Source organism: Dendronephthya gigantea, unplaced genomic scaffold (genome assembly GCF_004324835.1).
Source record: "Dendronephthya gigantea isolate DGI-Jeju-01 unplaced genomic scaffold, DenGig_1.0 000082F, whole genome shotgun sequence".
NCBI classification, from domain to species: domain Eukaryota; kingdom Metazoa; phylum Cnidaria; class Anthozoa; order Malacalcyonacea; family Nephtheidae; genus Dendronephthya; species Dendronephthya gigantea.
Window position 1 is genome coordinate 1,068,173 of NW_021163092.1, and position 22,582 is coordinate 1,090,754.

Below are 22,582 nucleotides of genomic sequence, written 5' to 3' on the forward strand. Positions count from 1 at the left end.
ATCTACACTAAAAATAACCAATGATTCAATATTTTGTCCACCACAACCAAGGTGTGTACATAGTTTTTACTAGCAAACAACTCTAACAATCCTTTCCCTGAACAAGTAAAGTTGTCGGGTTTAAATAGAAATAAACACACTTACAATGATTTCACAACTTCTTCTTCTCGTTCCCGTTTGCTTCTATCCGAATCGTTAAACAAGTTTTTAAAGAAAATATCTAAAGCTGATAACGAGATGTTATCATTGAATCACCACCTTTTCGTGTATGGAAATGAATATTGTGTTTCCATACTGCTTAATTCACACAATATGGCGGTTGGTCGGTAGCTCTATATATTTTTTTAAGATATTTATTTTATCTAACGAGTTTTGTACATCTCGACCAATTAATATGGCATTTAAGAATGCTAATTTCATGGATTTGGACGGAATGGCTGCGGATGGCATAACCTTGAGTATTTGTAGAGATATTGCTTTTCGATGTCGGGTCAACATACAACGAGTTGGTTTTGAATCTAAATACAAAGTCTCATTTGCGATTGCTAAAGAAACGAAACATTGATTTGTTAGTCTAGTCCTATGTGCGAAGCCTTTTAAGAAGGATCTATCAATGTGTGTGGATGTTTCGTCTAATCCTGGTCCTCAATCTTTTGATAATAATCAGTCGGATAAAATGTCTCAACATCGAAAGCAGTCACGTTTGATGAACACGTTTCGACCCGCTAAAATCCTGAGGAGCTTAGTTCGATGCTTGGGCAGTTGAATCTACAGAAAGGTTGGTTGTTCCATATGACCTATAGGAATATTTTCTATAATACCTACTTGGCAAACACCTCCGCGACACTATACAATCACTATCATCATGCAAATCATCAGCCTGTAAACATATATGGCAGAAATGATATTAATTAAGAGAAACAATCTCATCAATATTCCTTTACATTCAAAATTGCCAACACTCCTGATACAGCTGTTACTCAGCTTTGTTCTTTTGGTCTTCTCAACTGCCGGTTTATTCGAAACAAAGCCAATTTAGTCAAAGACTATGTGGTTGAGAATGAATTTGATATATTTGCGATTACAAAAACCTGGCTTCACCCTGACAAATTTGATCTTATATGTATTGGAAATTTCACCCCGAAGGGCTACTCTTTAAACATATCTCGAGACAACAAGGTAGATGGGGAGGCATTGGTATATTATACAATAACACTTCAAAAGTCAAGCTCTGGACTCGGCGAACATGTTCACAAACATTAAGTCTTTCGAACTGATGGGTATGCAAATCAATGTGTTACCTCAAATACTAAATATAATCGTATTATATTGACCTCCATGTAGACGATAAGTCGGATATAACAACAACAAAAATTCTCAATCTTGTTGATTCTTTTAATCTCGAACAACATGTACAACAACCAACACACATTGCTGGTCACACGTTAGACCTTATCTTGTCTTGCCATGAGGGAAATATTGTTCAATCTATTGACGTTCATGATCCATCTATATCTGACCATTACACGGTTACATGTGAACTCAATTTTAAAAAAACATTGTTTCAGAGAAGGGTCGTGGAGTCGCGTAAAATTAAAGAAATCAATATGGACTCATTCTTTAATGACATTAGGCTATCTCCGATTATCACTGGGAACACGGCTGATATTAGTGCGAAAGTCAACTAATACAACTCAGAGCTGTCCAGAATTCTGGATCATCATGCACCACTTATCACCAGAGAGATAATTAGTCGTCCAGCTGCACCTTGGTACACTGAACAAATTAAAAACGAAAAACGTATCAGAAGGAAACTCGAGCGGGTATGGCGTAAGTCAAAACAATCCTGTGATCGTCTAAAATACAGTCAGCCATGTCGCCGTGTCAGTGAGCTATTATCGGAAAGTCGTACTCGTTACTATTCTGAAATTGTTAGAGATAATGGGAGTGACCAAAGGCAATTATTTAAAACCATTGGAAAGTTTCTACATCATACCCCTGATTCTTAATATCCTGTGTGCCAATCTGATCAGAATCTAGCTAACAATTTTATGACTTTCTTTGAGGACAAAAGTAATAATGTAATATTTTGGTATTTTTGATTTTTGTTTAAGTTCCGTGATGTATTTTTGTAGCCTCAGTCTTATGCTAATGGGAATTTTTTTTAGATGTGAAGAGAGGACGGCCATCCGAATTAAAGTACTAAATGTGCTTTGTAACATATTAGGAACGTTATCTCTACTATATGAGGTATAAATATTGGTACTTTGAATAAATTTTAGTCCATTTTTCTAGACATTAGTACGGTGGCCCAGAGGTGCAAAACACAAACGCAAATTCAAAACACAAACGAAATTCAAAAAAAAAACGCAAATCATGAAAGCACGAACGCAAATTCAAAACAGAAACGCAAATTCAAAACACGAACGCAAATTCAAAAACGAACGCAAATTCAAAACACGAACGCAAACTCAAAACACTAACGCAAAACCAACAACTTGAACGCGGAGAAAAAGGAAGTACAGACTGGTACAGACATACCCTGTCAGTAAAAGGAAGCCTATTTTCGCTGAGTGCAAGCATTAGCGCCATGACAAACACGTGGTTCTTCCAATCTGGCTTGTATCAAATTTGCAAATAAGGTAAGCTTTGATTTTAAAAAACCTTTAAAAGTTATTTTTATGGGCATTCCTTCCATTTTATACTTTTTGGAAATTATTTTGCGCAGCGTACCGTAGTGTTCACAACTTAGAATTGGCACAAATCACAACATCCATTTTTATGCAAATGTATATGTATATTAGTTGTTAATAAATTCACATTGGATGATAGGTGGTACACATTCCCCATCATGTACTGTACTAGAATTAGGTTTTGCGCATATAAGCAAGTTTTTTTTGTTTTAGTTTGGGAATGATCTCTTTTAAATATAAACATTTTTATCTGCTTTGTGTACTTCCCAATTGATTTGACCAAAACTGTATTAATTAATATTACATTGTATTAATATGATGAGGCGTCAATAAAGTTATAAAAATTTAATTTATTAACTGCATATATATATATATATATATATATATATATATATATATATTATATATATATATATATATATATTATATTATATATAATGTTTTGTCCATCGTGCGGAAACCTATGTGTTAACAGCAATGAAAATTTTTGCAATTCCTGTGGCTCAGCATTAAAAGACGGAAATCTTACAAAGCCCAAGGAAATGTCAAATAATGCAAGTGGTGGCTTAAAAACTTTAACTTTTGAAGAATTTCTGAAGAGAGGATCAAGCAGAGAAACTAAAGACCAAGAACAACGTCAACAAACCTTTAACGAAATGAAAAAAAGAAAATCAGATGAAAGAACGAAATCATTAAAAAAAAAGAAGGAAGAAATTGTAAAGGTTTGTTTATCATTTCACACATATACTAGAGATTGACACATGACGGGTTCCTCCTTATCATCATATATTTTCTAAAGTTATAAGACATTGATAAATTTGGCAGTACAACTTAGCAGTAATAGTAAACTTAATATTATTTTGGTAGATAGCATTTGGTTTAGCATTTATACAGTTGTCATATCAGTTTACATGATGCAATCTATGATTATGAAATTGTAATTATATAGATAAATAGTGGGTTGGTAGAATGTGGAGTAGCAAGGCAGCTAAAAGTCAAAAAAGGTTCTCTTCTACCTCTCGATTTTAAAAAAAGAAAATGATTCCAGTTGTAAAGTGAAGAGTTTAGGGATGGACAAGCAGTTGGCTCATAATAAACACCTGAGGGATTCTGGTGACTTTGATTGTGTTCTGATGTACCCAGACTTTGGTCTGGTTAACACTATTCCAGGAACTTCACAGCCATTTACAGTTGAGAGATATAAGGAAGCAATTGGAAGGCCTTATAATCGAGTCAACTTGTACTTGTGCAAGGTCTCTGACTTAATTTGAAAGTAAGGATTATTTACCTATAACAAACTGATTTGCATGTAATTAAAGCATATACAGTACAGTTCTCCAATCATGTATGTTAACATCAGTTTTTAATTTTTTCAACTTTTAATTCTTGTCACCCTCAATTATGATCTTTTATGACAAAATCCATACAGAAATGATGAAATCAGGTCAAGTTATATTTTTGGCCCTGAAAATCAGTCCCATGTTGTTGGATATAAAAAGTACCCCAAAAACCAGGACTTCATGATGTTGTGTGACATAGGACTTAGGATGGCCCCACACTACAATGCTATAGGGCCTATAAGAAACACCTAATGACAATAATGACATAAATGTTGCTATAATGCTATATTTATATGTTTGTAGTTGCCAATGATATTGAGAATACTGAAGATGAATCTCTGGGTAATTATGAATTTAGTGTGGTAAAAACAGTACTGTTATCAACTGACAACCAATAAAATAGAACCAACTGATTAAAAATTTTCATTTCAAATTTCTTACTCCTGTATATTTAGGACCACACAGCTCCCCAACAATTAACTCTCAGGACTGGAATAGCAACCAAACTATGTTAACTCCTAACAAGCAGGCAATTTTTTGCTATGATTACCAAACAAGTACCTCTGAAACCCAAGCGAGTATCTCCGCCACCAAAGCAAGTATCTCTGATGCCCAAGAAAGTACCTCTGGTAACCAAGCAACTACCTCTATCAACCAGGCAACTGAAACAAATATCACTGAAAATTTTTTATTTCTAGAAGATATATTTGAAGGTTGGAAATATCATGCATGGAAGGCCCTCTAATTCCTATCGAGTATTGTATTGCATATCACATATAGAATAGTCATTTTTAATTTTTCTGGATATATTAGTTGAAACAGAAAACGTCAAGAACACTGATGAGGTCATATCCCTGACATCGTTGGAAGAAATGGAAAATGAGGTCTTGGTTATCCATAGAACTCAAGTAAAGAATGATTTCCTTTACTATTTTGCTAATAGTAACATTTTAAACAAGTTCATAAGTGTACAAATAATCGATCCCAGAGGTATTGTAGAGAAAGGTGTAGGTAGCGGGGCTGTACGAGATGCGATTTCCATATTTTGGAAAGATATCTGCAATAGCTATATGCTCGGTGAAGCTGAAAGGGTACCAATAATTCGTCATGATGTGTCTAAGTGCATGTGGCAGGCTCTCGCCAGAGTCCTACTTAAAGGTTATGTGCAAGAACACTATTTGCCTATTCAAATATCCCCAGTCTTTTTAAGCTGCTGTCTTTTCGGGGAGGAATCTGTCACTTCTGAGATGTACTTTAACTCTTTTATGAAGTATATCTCTAGAACCAAAGCCATCTTAGTAGAAAAAGTTCTTTCTTCCTCTGTAAGTGTTGATACTGAAGAGGTTTCAGATCTTTTAACAGCTTTTAAGTGCAAGAAGATTGCTACGCCTGAAAACTTTAAGGATCTGATTATTGAAATAGCACATAAAGAATTGGTGCAGAAACCAAGATATGCATGTGACTGTTGGTCAGAAATCTTAGTACCTTTGAAATCTTTTATCACTTCTAACGACGCCTTGTTTCAGATATACACCTCTTTTTTTCCTACTGCGAGCAGAGTATGTAAGCTCATTAAAGCTGAACCAAAATCCCCTGCTGAGAATGAATCATTAAATCATTTAAAGCGTTGGATCAAAGGTCTTAATACGAATTATCTTAAACACTTCTTGAGAATATCCACCGGATCCGATATTATTTTAGTTGAGGAGATTTCTATCGCATTTACCTCTTTGGTTGGTTAAAGTCGTTCGCCAGGGTTTCATACTTGTGGAGCAGTGATAGAGCTCCCATCAACTTACAACGATTTTGGCGATTTTAGAGAGGAATGGTGCAGTCTTATGTCTCACTCAGACATTGATATGGCATTAGTCTAAGGCCTGTGTTAGACGTCGCATTTTAGTCGCGTCGAATCCAATTCAAACAATAGATAATGAGATGATAAAACTCATTAAACTTCATTATCATCTCATTATCTATTGTTTGAATTGCATTCGACGCGACTAAAATGCGACTTCTAACACAGGCCTAATTGACGTGAATGGGTGATTAAGGTGTTTGTTATCCCACGTTTTGTATAAGGCAGAAGTTGTTTAATATTACATGTTTCTTTTATGTTTTTTGAAGTAATTACTTGAGTTTCCGTATCTTTAGAAGTCTCATAAGAATTATTTGTTCATATTGCTTATAACATGCATATTAGTTACTAAAACTTTTAGTACACACTATATATGTAAAGTTTATTATATTGTTGTAAAGTTCATATTATCAGTTTTAACAAAGAACACTTAAATAGGTGGCAATTGAAGCAATTAACGTTAAATTTAATTTGAAACCTCGTAAACTTTTGGCGGTGAAATTCGTGGCTTCTATACATTCGGCTGATAAATTTTTGCTTATGACATGGAATTGCAAGCAATTTCCTCCATTTGTAAAAAGGTGTTTCCTATATATTCTATGGCTTATATTAGGCAACTTAAGCAACGATAACGTTGACGTCCTGGACGTTAACTGTACTTTCGTACTCCCATTTACCAGTAAGGATAAAGGTCAGCTTAAGAGCTGCTTTCCAGTTACGCGTTTTTTATATGTCTATGTTTTATATGCCTAAGTTTTTGAAGTGGTTTTTCTTTCGTGTTCTCGTTGCTTAAGGTCCCTACTTGTTTTATACTACGTTGGAATATGAATTCACTTAGTTTGTTAGATTTTTTCGTTGTTTTTTCTTGGTTCACACTTGGGCTGATAATCATTGAGAGAATCGTTCCATGTTGTTGGCTCCTGCGTTGTAATATTGAAAAATTATAATTAAAATATTACTTTGTGTATTTCGTCATCTTCAACGGCAACGTTGCCTTCGATCGCTTGGATATCATGTTGCAGGCACTCCACCTTATGATCAACCGCGTCAACTGACTCGGGCAAGAAAAAAAGTTGATCAGAAATGCCATGAGTAGTGTGGTATCTGGATTTTCTAACATAATAGGCATTCCAGGACTTTTTAATAGCCTTTAGGGAATCCCTCATCACTTTAATGAAACAAAACCAAAGACATTCCAGCTGAAGTATATTGCTTGTGTCAACAATACCTCTGTCTACCAAATCTTTAAAAAAATTAATCCACCACGATGCCCACGACCGACGTAGCATGGCCCACCACGCCTCTATACGCTGATTGCTGTGTGACGATCCATAGCGATGTGCTTTTATCCCATTATAGTGATCTCTGTGGTTTCGACGTAAGTTGCACTGAGCAGTGCCCATTATACTATTTTCAGTCCCTTTGTCCGTTCGTAGAATTGTTGGGCAACCGTTTTGGGATTTAACACAATCAAGAAATAATCCTCCAATGACCCGAGGGTTGTTATTTGTTCGAACGATCTCTAACCACATAATTCGTTTGCTAAACCCATCAATGCAGCCGTGAATGGGAAACCCAAACTGTTTGAGTTTATCGTACCCATCGGCATGCCAGGTAAAGTTTGGACCAGGATTTAAATACTCCCTCCGCTGCAGCTTATGAGCTTTTCTTACTGCACAACCTTCAGGATTAAGCACCTTTAAGATACTTTGAGCTGTTGAACGGCGCACACGCATGCCATATTTTGATTGCAGTTTCCTCCACATTGATCTGTATCCTAAGAGGTTGCCATTTTCATGTAGTTCTCTTTGAACGCATTCTCTAACTTGTTCTTCATTCGCGTTGTATCTTCTTCTTCCCAAACCATACTCCTGTAATCTGGTGATGAGCGCTCTTTTACATATTTTGATATCATGATATTTTTCTAAACATTCCAGTATCGTTTTGTACTTAAAATTTCTTCCGTAGTAAAAACGGATCGCTTTCTCCATATCAATAATTTTATATTTTACTAGGCCAAAAGACAAAAATGCATTTATAAATGTATTATACTTTGCAACAATAATTAATAATATTAATAGACTTATCCTTGTTGACTTTAAATTTAATTATAATAATTAAATATTTGCGTTTGTGTTTTGAATTTGCGTTTGTGTTTTGAATTTGCGTTTGTGTTTTGAATTTGCGTTTGTGTTTTGAATTTGCGTTTGTGTTTTGAATTTGTGTTCGTGTTTTGAATTTGCGTTCGTGTTTTGAATTTGCGTTTCTGTTTTGAATTTGCGTTCGTGCTTTCATGATTTGCGTTTATGTTTTTGAATTTGCGTTTATGTTTTTGAATTTGCGTTTGTGTTTTTGAATTTGCGTTTGTGTTTTGAATTTGCGTTTGTGTTTTGCACCTCTGGGCCACCGTACATTAGCGATATTATGAATCTTTTTCTAGTTTTGTAACTCCTTGTTTTTTACAGGGAGAAGTACTTGAGAATTCAGTGTTGCCACATTTAGACCACATTGCGAAAGATCGGGATATTTTTGTGCAGATCCGAGGTGTCCAGCTTCTGGTCGATGTTATTGCATCCTCTGATTCACCGAAAGTTTGCGATGTTTTGCATACAATCGAGAAGGTACTGATACAATCCTTTTCAGACGGTTTCATTTCTCCACTCCAATTTGCCTCTTCATTCGTGATGAGCTGATACTGTACTTCAATAGAAAACTCTCTCTTATCAGTGAAAGCTTCCTAACCTGAACCCAACTATATATCCGCAAATTGGATCGTTTTACACGGGAGTCGTGAATGCAAACGCGTCAGTGAAGTAAAAGGATATTATTTCATTTATCAATTCCAGATTGCCACTGTCCAGTAGATCCTCTCAAGCGATACGTCAAGCCGTCGTGTAAAGAACATGTAAGGTAATTATAGAGACTGCAAGGTATTTGTAGGAACATCTAGAGACATATAATTACATCTAATCACTGTAAATTGTCTTTGTTGCTGCAGCCTCAGGATGAAACAGCGTAGAAAGACATCAAAGAGGCTGCATTAGGATTAGTACGGGGAACTATTTTGGCTTCAAGCTAAATAGGGATTTTTGTCAGGACTTATCGTTCCAGTTGTATAAAATGAAACTATTCACAATGAATTCCAAATCGTAATTCATCATGGTATCAATGCCCCCCCTCTCTCTTTCAAAAATTAGACCCATATTCCATTTCTAATTTAATAAGTGGGTTCTTTAATAAGTGATAAGCTAGCTAAAGCTAATGTTTCCAAACTATTTCCACATCAACATTTGCCATATTTTTGTGCAGAAGATTAGTGGTTATAAATTACATTGGAGTGAACGAAAGGTTCCAGTGACGTTAGAGGTACTATTATTGTTTTCAAGTTTCTTGATAACTTACCTGTGTCTTCTATTATATAATATATATATATATATATATATTATATTCATATATATATATACTATATATATATATATATATATATATATATATATATATATATATATATATATTATATATATATATATATATATATATATATATATATATATATATGGAATGGATGGAATGATGGATAGATAGATGGATGGATGGATAGATGGAATCTTCTTTCAATAATGTTGGTGTTACGATAAAGTATGTGAACATTTTAAGTAAACAAATTTTAAGTAAATGACAAAATGACTTATATTCAGGTTACTTTATTTGTTTACGTTTTAACCGTTTTTGACAAAATTTTTTCCAGGTCTGTAATTTACTTTGAGCTGTATTTGTTATTTCTTTTGCCTCGGTTTTAGGCAGAAGAAAAGTTCCATCAAAGTGGAGTCGTTTTTTAAAACAAATTTGGAAAATACAGTTGAATGATATATTATTAAGACAGTATTTCGTTTGTCCTGTGTAAAGAATGTGGGATATGACAGTAAATGACAATTTTTTCGTTTCAGTGATGACGAACATATCACATCAATGTCAGAATTCAGCGTCTATAAAGAAACTCCTCGGAGTAAAGTGAGTAATGTTGTTAATAAAATTCTTCTAAGAGTCTATCCTTTTTCTCATTTTAAAATCGTTTTGACACTAGCAAATTTAGGATCCTGTTGAAAGAACGCTGTGTTTCTTTGAAACGTACAATATCGTCACCCTTCATCCCCTTAGCTCATTAAGTCATGTGACATTCCATATCAGTTCCAGTAATTGTTCATATCTGACCTTGAAAGAAAACACTCCAAACACTCAATGTTTTCTGATCTGGATTCAAGTTTACTGCTTTTATCGTCTTTTTTATTTCACGTTTCCATTTTGAACATGTCCAATTGCAAAAAAAAGTATCCAGCCGAGTTAAAATAGTTTTATTTTCCCAGTTACTTTCCAGAATATACCGTATATACCGTATAGTATATCATAGTTTTCAAACTTCTTTTCCTGTCAGATATTTTTAATAATTCGATATCGAAACCATCCTCAGTCGTTCGGGCTGGAATACACAAGCGGTCGGCTGAGAAATTACTCGTCTCCTGACAGGTAGTGTAAGAAAGCAAATTTTGTATGAAGCTAAAAAAAATATTTCTTGTTTTGAATTTTTGTATTTCACTCAATCTAGGGAAACATTATTGGCTGGTTTGCTAGACGGTGTTAGAGCCAGTTGAAACATAGATGTTTGCGTAAAAACGACCCCAACGAAGAGAAGTACTGTACGCTTATTCATAGATGATTGAGCGAAAATTATGGTCAAAATTTTCCTGATGAAAATCTCGTACTGCTATGATTACCCTAAATACGATCCCTCATTTCATTCTCCTGCTGACGTATGTGATCTCATATAACACACCAACAATTACACTTCTCGTCAGATATCAGCTAATAGCGTTATTCCTATTAGCCAGTTCAATACATCACATACAGCAAAAGAAGAATTTTTTTAAGATGATATATTTTTCAAGGTTATCGTCGGGGTACATTGTATAATGTTGTTGACGAAGAAGTAGAAAGCAGTCATTTAAATTCCTCGCTGCATCTCCAGGTGAAATATTTCCCTTTTTATTTCACTTTAAATTTTTGAAATATCTCCAAAAGCTTATATTGTCTTATGACTGGTTCCTTGCAAGAAATTTAACCGAAGCTGTGTACAGATTTAACTGCAATATTTCCTACTGCGGTCTACTTCATGCAGTCACCCAAGACGTAAGTTGACAACTTCTTATCTTGTACTTTTCTGCAGACGAAATCCTGTGTAGAGAATATTATTGCCTTTTTATTGAGTTTTAATGTTTTGTCAAAATCTGGATTAAGGCTGTTTTCCACTCACGTGTTTTTCATACGCACGTACACGCACATAAAAATCTAAATTCTTATACATGTTACCTTTGAAAAAACTAAGTGAATAAATCGACCTAGATGCATGTTAATTAATAAAAATTTAAAAGCAATTAAAATTCTCCGTATGTGTACATGCGTATAAAAAACGCGTAAGTAGAAAGCAGCCTTTAGTGTAAACTAAACGATTGCTAGGCTGCACAGTTACGTTAAATGAAAACATTTGCCCATTTCGGCTGCTAATTGAAAACATTTAGCAGGGTTTAAAATGTCTGCAAACAACACGGTACATTTAAACTGGTTTATCCAGTATAGCCAAAGGCAAAGAGTATGGCTTTAATAAAAATACCCTATCCTGCTACTGTTCTGTGCACAAATGTACACAAAACACTAATAGTACTCCCTAAAAACCGCCGTAACTCCAGCCTAGTCCCAGACCTCTCATTGCGCGTGTTTTATATTTCCGTCTCGTTACCGAATGAAACGCGCGCGAGAGGCCTAACACAAAATATTTTCTAATCTTAACGGCCCGTTTAATGTTGTGAACTTGAAATTAGAATTGTTATTAAAGTAAATGTTTGCAATTTACAACAGTAACCGTTATAAAGGAAGCGAGAATAATTTAAATTATTATGCATTGCTAAGGCAATATCGATTGTGATTGGCTAAAAAGCTACAGATAATTCTCAATGTCTTGCCACCTACACGAGATTGAAAATTATCCGTAGGTGACGTAATTTTTACCGCTAGTTTGTTGTTAAACTTCGTCTTTAAAAAGGAAATACATAATAAAACAATTATTGAATTCGGTTTTCGCATGATATCGAGAATTATCAAGCCTCAGTTTGCGTTATCCGCCTCAGCTTCGCTTCGGCAAATAACGCAAACTTCAGCTTGATAATTCTCGATATCACACTCAACCTCATCCAATAATTGTTAATTGGTGGATTGAAGTTTATTATAATCATAAACATGTACGTACTGACTCGAGTTTACTTGATAGTCGATAGCGTTGACGGCGAGCGACATTGAAACGTTTGTATGAATATTTCGACTCCTGGCAATATAATTAATATCCCGTAGCTTATTTCAAGCAAATGTTTGACTAACGACGTCGAACAAGGCCAGTTAACCGCGTCGTAGATCGTAAACTGACCTCAATACAGAAAGTGGGGACAAAAAGTCCCCACTTTAGCTAAAATATAAAACATTTTGTTCTAGGCCTCTCAGTTCCCGCCTCGCCGCGTATAAGGAACATTAAGAAGCCTAGGGACTAGGCTGCGGTAACTCTGGTTGCTGAGTTGACTGGGTCCGAATCCATGAAATGGTAGTTTTGAAATTTTCCCGCCAGAAGTACGGCTTAAAAATATTTAGTCTTTTAAACTCCAATATATATTTCAAACGATTTTAAATATTTTGTAGGGACTTTTCTCATAAAATAAAGAAAGACTTATCAAAATGCTCATTGCTCACAAAGGTATTGTATATCTTTGCCAATAAATTTATTTAGTGTTCAACCCAAAAATATACATATTCTGAGTGCTATTACCTTCACAGGTGTTCTATATATACATAAAATAGTTAAAAAGTTTCGTCTATTTGCAGGAGACCAAAACAAAATATGAGATAAAGATCTCGAAGCACTGTTTCACGATTTGAGAAGTTGGGTTCGATCCAAAGCAGGTTTCGCGCTTTCACAACGCTCACTAGGTGAGAAACGTTTATCTTTAACCACAACACACGCTGTTTACTCAACCAGCAACATTTTAGCAACATTCTTAGATTCATCTTAAAACTTGTGATTTTATAATCCTCTATATACTAGCCATCTGTAAATAGTTCAATTGAGACTAACAAGCATACTCCATAAGTAATTTATAATCTTTATTGTTGGCATATAGGCAATTGAGTGGATCTTGTGGCTCTCTGGACAACTGGTCATCCAACAGCAATGGCATTACTTTTGAGAATAATGTTCGTATTAAAGTAGTTATAGTTTTTAATGTCTAAAATATACAATAAAGTTTAAATGCGAGATTTCCTGTTCGTAAGTTTTGGTTCATAAACAATTATGTAATAGTGACTAAGTGGTATCAACTGCTTTGGTAACTAAACTCCATCATTCATCCTTAAACTGTCCCACTGACGAAATAATTAAAAGGTAATTCATTCAGAAGTGTAAAACCTTTTTGTAAAGAAACAATTTTGTTGGAAAGTTTTTATCTTTCCTTTAGCCACCAGAGACTAAAGAAGATTATTTATCAATTCGTGACAATGTAAAGCTTGCAGAGTACGTTTTAAGGCAACAATCGTGTTCCAAAATTTCATAATGCATGCTTGTATGTACGTATTAGCCTGTTATTTCACGTGCTATACTTGTCTGTTAGAGCTCTGGAGAAGCGAGAGGAACGTCAAGGAATAAACTTGAAGGATATCTCTCGCATTGGAGGACAAAAATAGGGTTCAAATCCAGGAAAGATGTGAGAATTTAAATCCAGTTGTTTTATTACAAGTAAGTGTTCATATTAAGAAAATGGGAAAATGTTCTAGTCGTTTAAAAGATGAAAAAGCAATGGTATTTAAACGGATCTTTTTTACAGATTCAGTCAAGATCTGAAAGCGTACAACCTGATTTGGAATTACAAGGTGAGTCTCGAAGTTAAGGTTAGTTTCCGTTGAAAATATAGGAAATGAAAAGGTAATGGAGGATTTCCTGTCGCTATGAGTATAACAAGACAAATTCAATAGTCCTGACCTCTTTCTCTAAACTGTTCTCGTAAAAGAGTTTGAAACAATTTCTTTTGTTTTCAATGTGACAGACGCGAGAGGAACTTCTGGGGCTCTCGAATCTGAGTTGCGCGCATTTGCAATGGAAAAGATCTGAGTGGAAACTACGTTGTTTTTTGGAATCACCTTTAGTTTGAAGTCCTGTATGAATGGTTACCTGATCAACTGAAAATAGGTTAGTGATAATCCTTATACTGCTCTAGCTTTTTAACAGTTCTTTTTAAAGCGCCCTCCCCCTATCTCTCATAGCAATAATCAAACTCAGTAACGTATCTCTCCTATCAGGCGACTATTATTTGAGAGTCTTGTTGGAACAAAACGACGGGGAAACGCCGATAACAAATGTGTGAGTCCACGACATTTATCTATCAGGATTTGCAAATATTCAAACTACTGTCCTGCTTCCCGCTGCATAAAAACGATTCCAGATACCTAATATATAATATACCTTAGCGTCCTATTCTTCATATTGCTGCACAGTTCACACAATGTTATTTGTCCTGCAGTATGTAGTAGAGAAGTATAGAATCATGGATGAAACAATTCACGATTCGATCGACTTTTCTATTTTGTTTTCAGGCTCGAGTTGTTTAACGATCTGTACCACAGATTCCGATTGACAACTAAACCAACTATGAAAGCAATGTGCCTTCAGGTGGGGATGTCGTTTAGCGAGAGTCTAGCCATGTGTAGACTTCGAAGAATGAATGAAACAAGTTGGAATATTTTATTCACAGGCGATGACTAAAGTTTATGGAAAATGTTAGGAAGAGATTGGCGCTTTTAATAACACCAAGCTAAAGATCATCTGTTATTGATCCAGTGTTACTACAGGAGCCTGAACTAAACTAACTTTATTCATACTGTTTCGTATTTTTTGCACTTACATGAAAATGGCATCACCCACAGGGATTGGAAGGTAAGCGCGCACTTATTTATTTATCATTACTGTCTTTATATCCTAATCTTTAATTACCATAATTTAACTTTTTCTTCTCTAGCCAGAAAATGTTTTATTGTGTGCCTCGGATGACGAAACTCTTATAAAGGTTTGTGTCGCTTGTGTATTGAACTTAATCTCAATTCCGAGTTTTGTCCGTGATTTCGTTTCACGAAAGCAGAGCGCATTCTGCGAACGTTTTTTGCGTTCATGGTGAAGACTAGCCGACGGTCACGTTCGACAGACGAGTCTCTGCGAGCAAATAAAATACTCAGTTGCGTAGCTAACACGACAATTTAGTCATGCTCTGCTAATATTTTGGAGTTCATTCACTGTGAAAACAATGGATTTCTAAAGAAATTAATATGATAATAACATAAAATTTGCATAGCATGGCTGAAAATGCTTGATGTAAGATCACATCGAAGGAATATGCATCCTCATTGACACACGTGGTGGGTTAAAAACGCGCTAGTTTTTCCGATAAATTAAAGAACAGTTCCATACCTATACTTTTGTACGTGTAAAACTTTTCGCTTGATTTTCTTTTAAATGCGAAATCCGACCGTGCAGCAAACATTAAAATCAAGCGATAACACTAAACTTGATTGTGATAGCCCTGAGTATATACCGCTATAATAGCTTTGTTCCTCATAATGATATGCTGGATTCCCCGTCCAGGTATAACTTCTAAAACACCCTTATTTTTACTTGTATTCCAATGCACCTAAGTTAGTAAAAAACCTGACAAACCCACTGGAGGGGTAAGAATTGAAAAATAGAAAAAAAATTCATCGTGTAAACAATTTATTTCTAAATCAAAAACTCACTCTTATATAAGCCACTTATTGAAATATTTTTGCTATATATTTCAGTCAGATGGATCTCTCAGTCATTTCTTATTCCTGAGTGAACAAATAGTATTTCAGTGAATTGCTAGAACATACCTAAAGAACAGCTATAAACTTCAATTCTCAAAGATATGTTGCGTACCATGTCTTTGGATGAATGCGGATGTAAAGCGCGGTTACAGTTGGTGATAGGACATTTTCAACTAGTGAGTCTCTAATGAAATGAGTAATTTGTTAAACAATTAATCTTAATCACACATTAAAAGTTATATATGACCGCATGGAAATGATGTGATGCATATAACGTGAGAGGGTAATCTGTAGGAGCCTTGCTTATTAATCCAGCTAACCCTGACTAATCAATTTATTTTGTAATGAGCGAACTTTTGCCTGTCGGAACTAAGGATACAGAGTAGGTCTTCACCCGCTAATCATAATTACGGCGACTTTGAGTGAAATCGCTCCAACAACATCTTTCTTGCCGAAGTCAATTTAAATGCATTGGTCCTGGTAATTTTTCCGTGCAGATCAAGAAGCTGCCTCATTTAAGCGACCATGTCCTGTCGACTTATCCGCATTCCCAACACTTGTTGCTATTATCTGAGATGTTATGTGTCTTCAGTACGGGGGCAATAATTAGTATCAATTATTCTATCTTCCGGCACCAAAACACCATCGAAACAATCATCAACAAAAATGAAACGATAATGCAGATAATTGTGCCATATATGGGGCCTCCAGAATTGAAACCAGTCGAGGTACAGCGTTATTTCAATTGATTTTGTGAAATCTTTACTGGGGGTTAACTTCGAATTTTATCACATTCCCATATAGGGGAATTACTGAATAAAAAAATAATGTCCAACAGTCTTAATATGACATAATAATAAACTGAACATATACCAATGTAGCCTGCAATATTTACCTTGCTTGGTATGTCAGTCCATCAAATCCATGTATGGCACAGCGATGGATGGAGGTGTAGTCAGTGATAAGAGAAAGGTAATAATTGTTAGCGACTCCTGGGTTGCCATAATTTATTTGATCTAAAATTGAGAAACAAGGAACAAGTAAATTAATATATTATTGTCCATAGTTGTGAGGCTATCAGCATTGTGATATCCCAGGTTTGTGCGTACGCTACCATGGGACAACATTCCTTAGCGAACAAATAGTACTTCAGTGAATTGCTAGAACATACCTGAAGAACCGCCATAAACTTCAATTCTCAAAGATATGTTGCCATACCAATTCGGCTCTATATGCAATAGAATCTACAATTGAGATTACAAGAACATCACTTTCACACAATTGAAACTATAATTGTATGTGAATCACAAGGCCCTATACTGTATAGTAACAGCATGTATTTTGTGACTTCTATAACAAAAAGAATATACAGAACAAAATGCAGGCTGTTTTCTTTCATATTCACATAATACCCCCAACCCCTGTATATTGGTAATTGGCAATTACATAATAGGAAAGGGAGAAAATAAATCTATTTTTAATAACACCAGTGTAAAATGAATGACATATCGAACTGTACAGCAAAATGTTGTGTAGGCATAATTCTTGTCATGCCTCCCATCACCAGATATCATGAAATTATCATGGTTTTTTAATGTTTAAATTAATCCGTTTAATTTAAAAAGCACAAAAATACCACCAAAATATAGCTAAAGAAAAATACTTTAACCCAATCGCTTCTGTTTTAATCCAGAAATTAATCAATATTGCTGTTAACCTGACACTGCAGTGCAGCTCTAAAAATCATATCAAATTACACGGGATTACAAACGGAAATATAATTCGCCTTTGGAATTTCGTTATTTTCTTCGTTATTTTTATCCTGTCGTCTTTTAACCGTTACATGTAAACTGTAAAGGCTTTAGTGATCTTTTCTGATAGTTTTTAAGTCAGGATGGGCAGAAAAACTCGAAAAATATAGCTTTTTTTATTTGTTATTGTGTATAGCGAGGCGTTGCTCAGCCGCACGCACATGTGGTTGTCACCTGAGGTTAGAGGTATCAAAAAGGTAACGTTGCCTACCCTGTGGGGGTAAAATAAGCCCGGTAATCGATTTCCGGGGTAAAATTGTCCCTAGAAGTCAAATTTTCGACAATATGGTGATAATTAAATGCACATTTTCCGGTCCATTTGTAAACACGTTTGTTGGAAATATCACTACAAATCGCCAAAGCGACTGTATTTCAAGTAAAATAGATGAAAATATTGATCCCAATGTATACTAGAAATATTTGGAGGTTTTTAGGCGAGATTTTTGGAAGGCTTTGCGTATTTTCGCTTCTCTAAAATTCAATTTAAAAAGTACAAGTTCGGCAATAAATATCTTGGCTTATACGAAAGCTTTTGAAATGAACTAAATTTATACAAATAGGTAAATGTTTTTTCTTTGAGATAACACAATTTCTAGTTGATTTGATAAAATACTTCTAGATAAAATCGAAATTATCTGTGTGCGCCGTTTACGAGCAGACAGCAATGAGTTTAGTGGTCTCATATTTATTAAAATGGGTGAAGTATTCGCACAGTAATCACAAGTTTAAATCAGCTTACCACTTTGAAATATCCTCTGATCGGACGTCTAACTAAGAGGATCCCTTAAACATCGAGAATACTTCATTAACAAATGCCGCATCCTGTCCTGTTTGAGAAGTTACGAGAACTTCATCTTGGGTATTGGTTACTCCTTACTCTGTTGGAAGTTTCATTCTGTTGTATGAGGACAACACTTGTAGTTGGTGTGGTGAAAGGATGCAGATTGTCCGTTGGATGTTGTGCTTTTGTATTAAAGACGGACCACATTAGATATCAGCGCAAAATTGACACATTCATGGGAGTCGAACCCAATCTCCTAAAAAGGAGTATCCGAAATGTGTTCTTTGTGTGGCCAGGAAAAAGCGAGAGCTACAAGGCAACTCGCAAACCGACTGGCAGACAATACGAACGCACAACACAAAACACACAACCGACGACACAACATCCAACAACCCACAACCCACTAACTCTGTAGCTGAAACGACAAAAAATATGGTGAGTTGTTCCTAGAAAAGCAACCATTCACAATTAGCTTGAAGGCAATTGTGGCTAGGGGTTTAACTGACGGCATGGATATGGGGTGGCTTCTTAGGGTTGGATACTGAAACTAAACTACGATCGTCTTTGTCTGAAAAACACAAAAAAAATTATTAGTAGCTCCCTAGAAAACGAAGAGCAAAACACAGTTAGACAAGCAGTGAGCCGTGTTTCCAGATACGGGGACAGAGATTCTTAGCTAACAGAGTGGCCACGGGGATCTACTTCTATTAAAAAAATAATTACACATACCTTGATCCTCCCTAAAGAAAGAACTCACTTACCTGAAGAAAACGGTCGCAGATGGCTCTGTTTTATAGCCTGTAGGCTCTTGCATAATTGAGCAAAATTAAGACAACTTGATTGGTTATTTCTGTGCACAGGTCAATTGTCATTGGTCAATTTTTGTACTCCATGATTGGTTCAATAAAAACCAATCAGATTGGTTAATCTATATTCAAATTTTGATCCCGTTTCTGTGATATTTGCAAGGTGATTGCACAACAAATGTTCGATTTCACACGTTTTGGAGCATATTCCAAGCCAATGTATCATAGTATGTGTGTATTTGTTCGATTATTTCTCTCATGAAGTTCACAAAAAATTACAGTTCAATCATTATTAAAAGGCTTTATTTCCCTACCAGCTTTAGAACCCCATCGAGCAGGAAAGTCGGAATTTAAAAGGCAAGTAAATCTTTCAAACTGTTGTAGCATTTGAATTATGTGGTACATTTAACTACTGAACCTTTCAGAATATTGTCGAATTGGGCATGGCATTGAATAATAGTAAATATAAAAACTGACAAAATCGCAAATATGGTAAATTTCAAGGCTAAATATTGCAAATTCCAGTGGAAATATGGCGTTTTACCGCCATGCATACATAGCTATTCACAGGTATGATATTCACGCGTTTTATATATTCAATATTACACATCAAAGCGGCCTAATCCTTAGGATATTGCCCAAAATGCAAACGAAAACCGGTTGCAGTGGTTTAGTTCAAATATTCAGTACTATTTTGATATATTTAGCGTCAAAATCGAACCTTTAGAAGATTTTTGCCGATTTTTTATATAAACATACCTGATGATATGAATTATCGCATCACCGGCAATAATATTTCACAATAATAAAAATATGGAAAACAAATTCGGGCAAAAAGCTGAAATTCTGACCTAGTTCCGATTCGAGCTTGTCTTAAGCACGTGCTTACCAACGATTATCGCTTAGCACTTATGAAATGCTATTTCTTCGATTCTTTTGCACATCCTAGCCCAAGAATTACTCAGAATTACAACAGATTGATAACATGTAAAATTGGGACGATTCGAAGACAACAGAGTACCAAAGAAGCAAAAAGATATGGAATTTCTAAAATATATCTTGCTATGGGTGAGTAATTTGAGATAACAAAGCAACCTATTATTTGATTATTGTTTTACTTATATACATGCAGGTTATAACTATATGCGTTGGAATATACTATTCAAACAATCGTTTCAACTGCTATCGTTTAGTTGTATTCCGGGGTCTTTAGCCCAAATATTTCTGAGATATTTAATGTCTTTCTGTGCAACATTATTGTCGGAGTAATAGCCTATTTTGCTGTACAGTTCCATTTATCATTCATTTTACACTAGTGTTATATAAAATATAATTTTTTATTCTCTCTTTCCTATTATGTAATTGCAGAACGAATATTCAATATATTAGTGTACCAAATAAAAACTCATTATGACAATCGCTATCGGACGTCTATTGCATCGGAGATACGATGTGGTAAGCCAAATTCAATGTTATTTCTCGCGATTTTTCTATGAAGTCTTACATTGTGGTTTTTTAAAGATTCTTCAATGTTTCCTCAGTTTGCGAGCTGAGAACTAGCCCTTGTGCAGACAAAATTGGAAAAGTTAAATTCACTTCGTATGTTATTTGTTCTGAAAGGAAAAGGTTGGTTAATGATGATAGTGCAACGCATGTCAGGTATTCTGCTTCCAAAATTCCTTTTTAGCTCGCCTGCACTTTAGTGCAAGAAAGCTATTGCTATAGTCTTGTCGTCCCCGTCCCCGTCCGCGTCCACACTACATGATAAGTAGAATGTTAAGATGCCACTTTTATATTCCCATTATTTTCAAATTATCTACTTAAGGAGTCTATTTGTTGCGAAAGAACCATTTACCAGGGGAGTGAACATTATACAACAAAATATATGATAAGGTCAATGTTAAAATGCTATATTTTTGTATACTTTGGCTTTACATCAGAGGAATCATTATCAATATAAGTCATCAATATGCATTGTGACTATTTAGTGCCATTTGGTACACATTTATACAATAATAAAGAGAGTTTTGCTCAAAATTATCAAATGATAAGGTGAATGTTAAGCTAATTAGCATAATGATAAGGTCAATGTTAAGATGTTATATTTTTTAAATATTACGGCTTTACATCAGAAGATTCATCATAAATATAGCTCATCGATATGTCTTGTGACTATATGGTGACATTTAGTAACATTTACACAAAAATAATGGGAATTTTTTTCAAAATTTTCAAATGATAAGGTGAATGTTAAGCTAATTAGCATAATGATAAGGTCAATGTTAAGATGCTATATTTTTTAAATATTATGGCTTTACATAAGAGGAATCATCATAAATATAAGTCATCGATATGCATTGTGACTATTCATTTATACAATAATAAAGAGCTTTGCTCAAAATTATCAAATGATAAGGCAAATGTTAAGCTATTAGCATCATGATAAGGTCAATGTTAGAGTTATCCAGAGTTATCACGCTCATTACGATTTTCAGGGCTATTGTGTAGCCCTGTTTTTTTTAGTTCAAAGTTGTAGCTGAATTATATTTAACGAAAGTATTTGTACAACCCTAAGCCAAATGAGAAACTTTCAAATATTTTCACCTGTATGCTACCATTTTTGTATTGTACATGTACAATTATAAACTTTGAGATTGTGTTTATAAATGATTATGTATATAAAACATAGTCCAACGTTAAAGTTGTAATTTGTAATAAAAAGATCGGTAATTTGTGCTTCATACAGATACCTTTCATACAGAGTTTAGCCTTATTCTAGACAAACAGTGCAGGCGAGCGTTAGGTGATTTCAGCACCTCTCTGGTTGCTTTACCGGTAGCTGATGTCAATTGGGGCCATGCTCTGTTCAGCCACCTGTTACCTCTACTTTTTGGTAATAAAGTGATTAAATTCAAAAAAATTCAAATTCAATACATCCTCACTTTTGTTTTAGTTCTGCAGAAGATAAGACAACCGAAATTGTCTCACTGCCTTACAACGAGGCAATGAATGTTATTCTTGTGTGCTTACAACAGGTAAACTTTTCCATCATAATATATCATCTGGCATTAAGTTTCGATTGAAGTTCAACTTTCTTCATTTTCTAGAAATTGGAATGGGAGTGTTGTATGTTGTTCTGAGAAACTTTCCAGAGGCACTGCAAGATAAAAACTTGATACATTCTTGAAAGCACTACTTACGTTTAATATGTACAGTGTTATCTAAAATGGCAAGGGAAGTAAAGTTGTGCACTTTTCACACCAAATCATGAACTAAAAATTTTACTTTGCATTCAGGTTTGAAAATTATGATTTTTCTCCTGGATATTTCGTGTTCCTCATGAATGCGCCACCTTCATTTGTCGCTAGAATT

At 34.9% G+C, this 22,582-nt stretch overlaps 10 long non-coding RNA genes across 12 annotated transcripts; all 10 read left to right on the forward strand.

Annotated features, from left to right (window-relative positions):
* Positions 1–742: 742 nt before the first annotated feature.
* On the forward strand, positions 743–2,183 carry LOC114532956. Its single transcript, XR_003688005.1, has 3 exons — positions 743–778; positions 1,569–1,823; positions 2,169–2,183. It is a non-coding gene; the product is annotated as an uncharacterized LOC114532956 (long non-coding RNA).
* A 965-nt stretch (positions 2,184–3,148) lies between these two features.
* LOC114532955 lies at positions 3,149–4,810 on the forward strand. The gene is made up of 4 exons (XR_003688004.1): positions 3,149–3,415; positions 3,643–3,966; positions 4,337–4,375; positions 4,489–4,810. It is a non-coding gene; the product is annotated as an uncharacterized LOC114532955 (long non-coding RNA).
* A 3,554-nt stretch (positions 4,811–8,364) lies between these two features.
* On the forward strand, positions 8,365–9,257 carry LOC114532974. Its single transcript, XR_003688013.1, has 3 exons — positions 8,365–8,509; positions 8,735–8,798; positions 9,198–9,257. It is a non-coding gene; the product is annotated as an uncharacterized LOC114532974 (long non-coding RNA).
* Positions 9,258–9,488: 231 nt separating this feature from the next.
* LOC114532961 lies at positions 9,489–10,735 on the forward strand. Of its 3 annotated transcripts, XR_003688007.1 has the most exons (5): positions 9,517–9,527; positions 9,689–9,746; positions 9,836–9,899; positions 10,321–10,412; positions 10,492–10,735. It is a non-coding gene; the product is annotated as an uncharacterized LOC114532961 (long non-coding RNA). The 3 variants fall into 3 exon arrangements; XR_003688006.1 differs by having other exon boundaries at positions 9,489–9,527; positions 9,689–9,899; XR_003688008.1 differs by lacking the exon at positions 9,689–9,746 and having other exon boundaries at positions 9,499–9,527.
* A 1,908-nt stretch (positions 10,736–12,643) lies between these two features.
* LOC114532966 lies at positions 12,644–13,119 on the forward strand. The gene is made up of 3 exons (XR_003688010.1): positions 12,644–12,681; positions 12,810–12,914; positions 13,106–13,119. It is a non-coding gene; the product is annotated as an uncharacterized LOC114532966 (long non-coding RNA).
* On the forward strand, positions 13,118–13,701 carry LOC114532967. Its single transcript, XR_003688011.1, has 3 exons — positions 13,118–13,178; positions 13,439–13,494; positions 13,592–13,701. It is a non-coding gene; the product is annotated as an uncharacterized LOC114532967 (long non-coding RNA).
* A 596-nt stretch (positions 13,702–14,297) lies between these two features.
* On the forward strand, positions 14,298–14,772 carry LOC114532884. Its single transcript, XR_003687994.1, has 3 exons — positions 14,298–14,337; positions 14,571–14,646; positions 14,729–14,772. It is a non-coding gene; the product is annotated as an uncharacterized LOC114532884 (long non-coding RNA).
* Positions 14,773–14,881: 109 nt separating this feature from the next.
* On the forward strand, positions 14,882–15,916 carry LOC114532932. The gene is made up of 3 exons (XR_003687999.1): positions 14,882–14,910; positions 14,993–15,040; positions 15,807–15,916. It is a non-coding gene; the product is annotated as an uncharacterized LOC114532932 (long non-coding RNA).
* A 3,769-nt stretch (positions 15,917–19,685) lies between these two features.
* LOC114532931 lies at positions 19,686–20,618 on the forward strand. Its single transcript, XR_003687998.1, has 3 exons — positions 19,686–19,780; positions 20,160–20,278; positions 20,579–20,618. It is a non-coding gene; the product is annotated as an uncharacterized LOC114532931 (long non-coding RNA).
* A 119-nt stretch (positions 20,619–20,737) lies between these two features.
* Positions 20,738–22,332, forward strand: LOC114532883. The gene is made up of 3 exons (XR_003687993.1): positions 20,738–20,836; positions 22,164–22,245; positions 22,318–22,332. It is a non-coding gene; the product is annotated as an uncharacterized LOC114532883 (long non-coding RNA).
* The last annotated feature ends 250 nt before the right edge of the window (positions 22,333–22,582 follow it).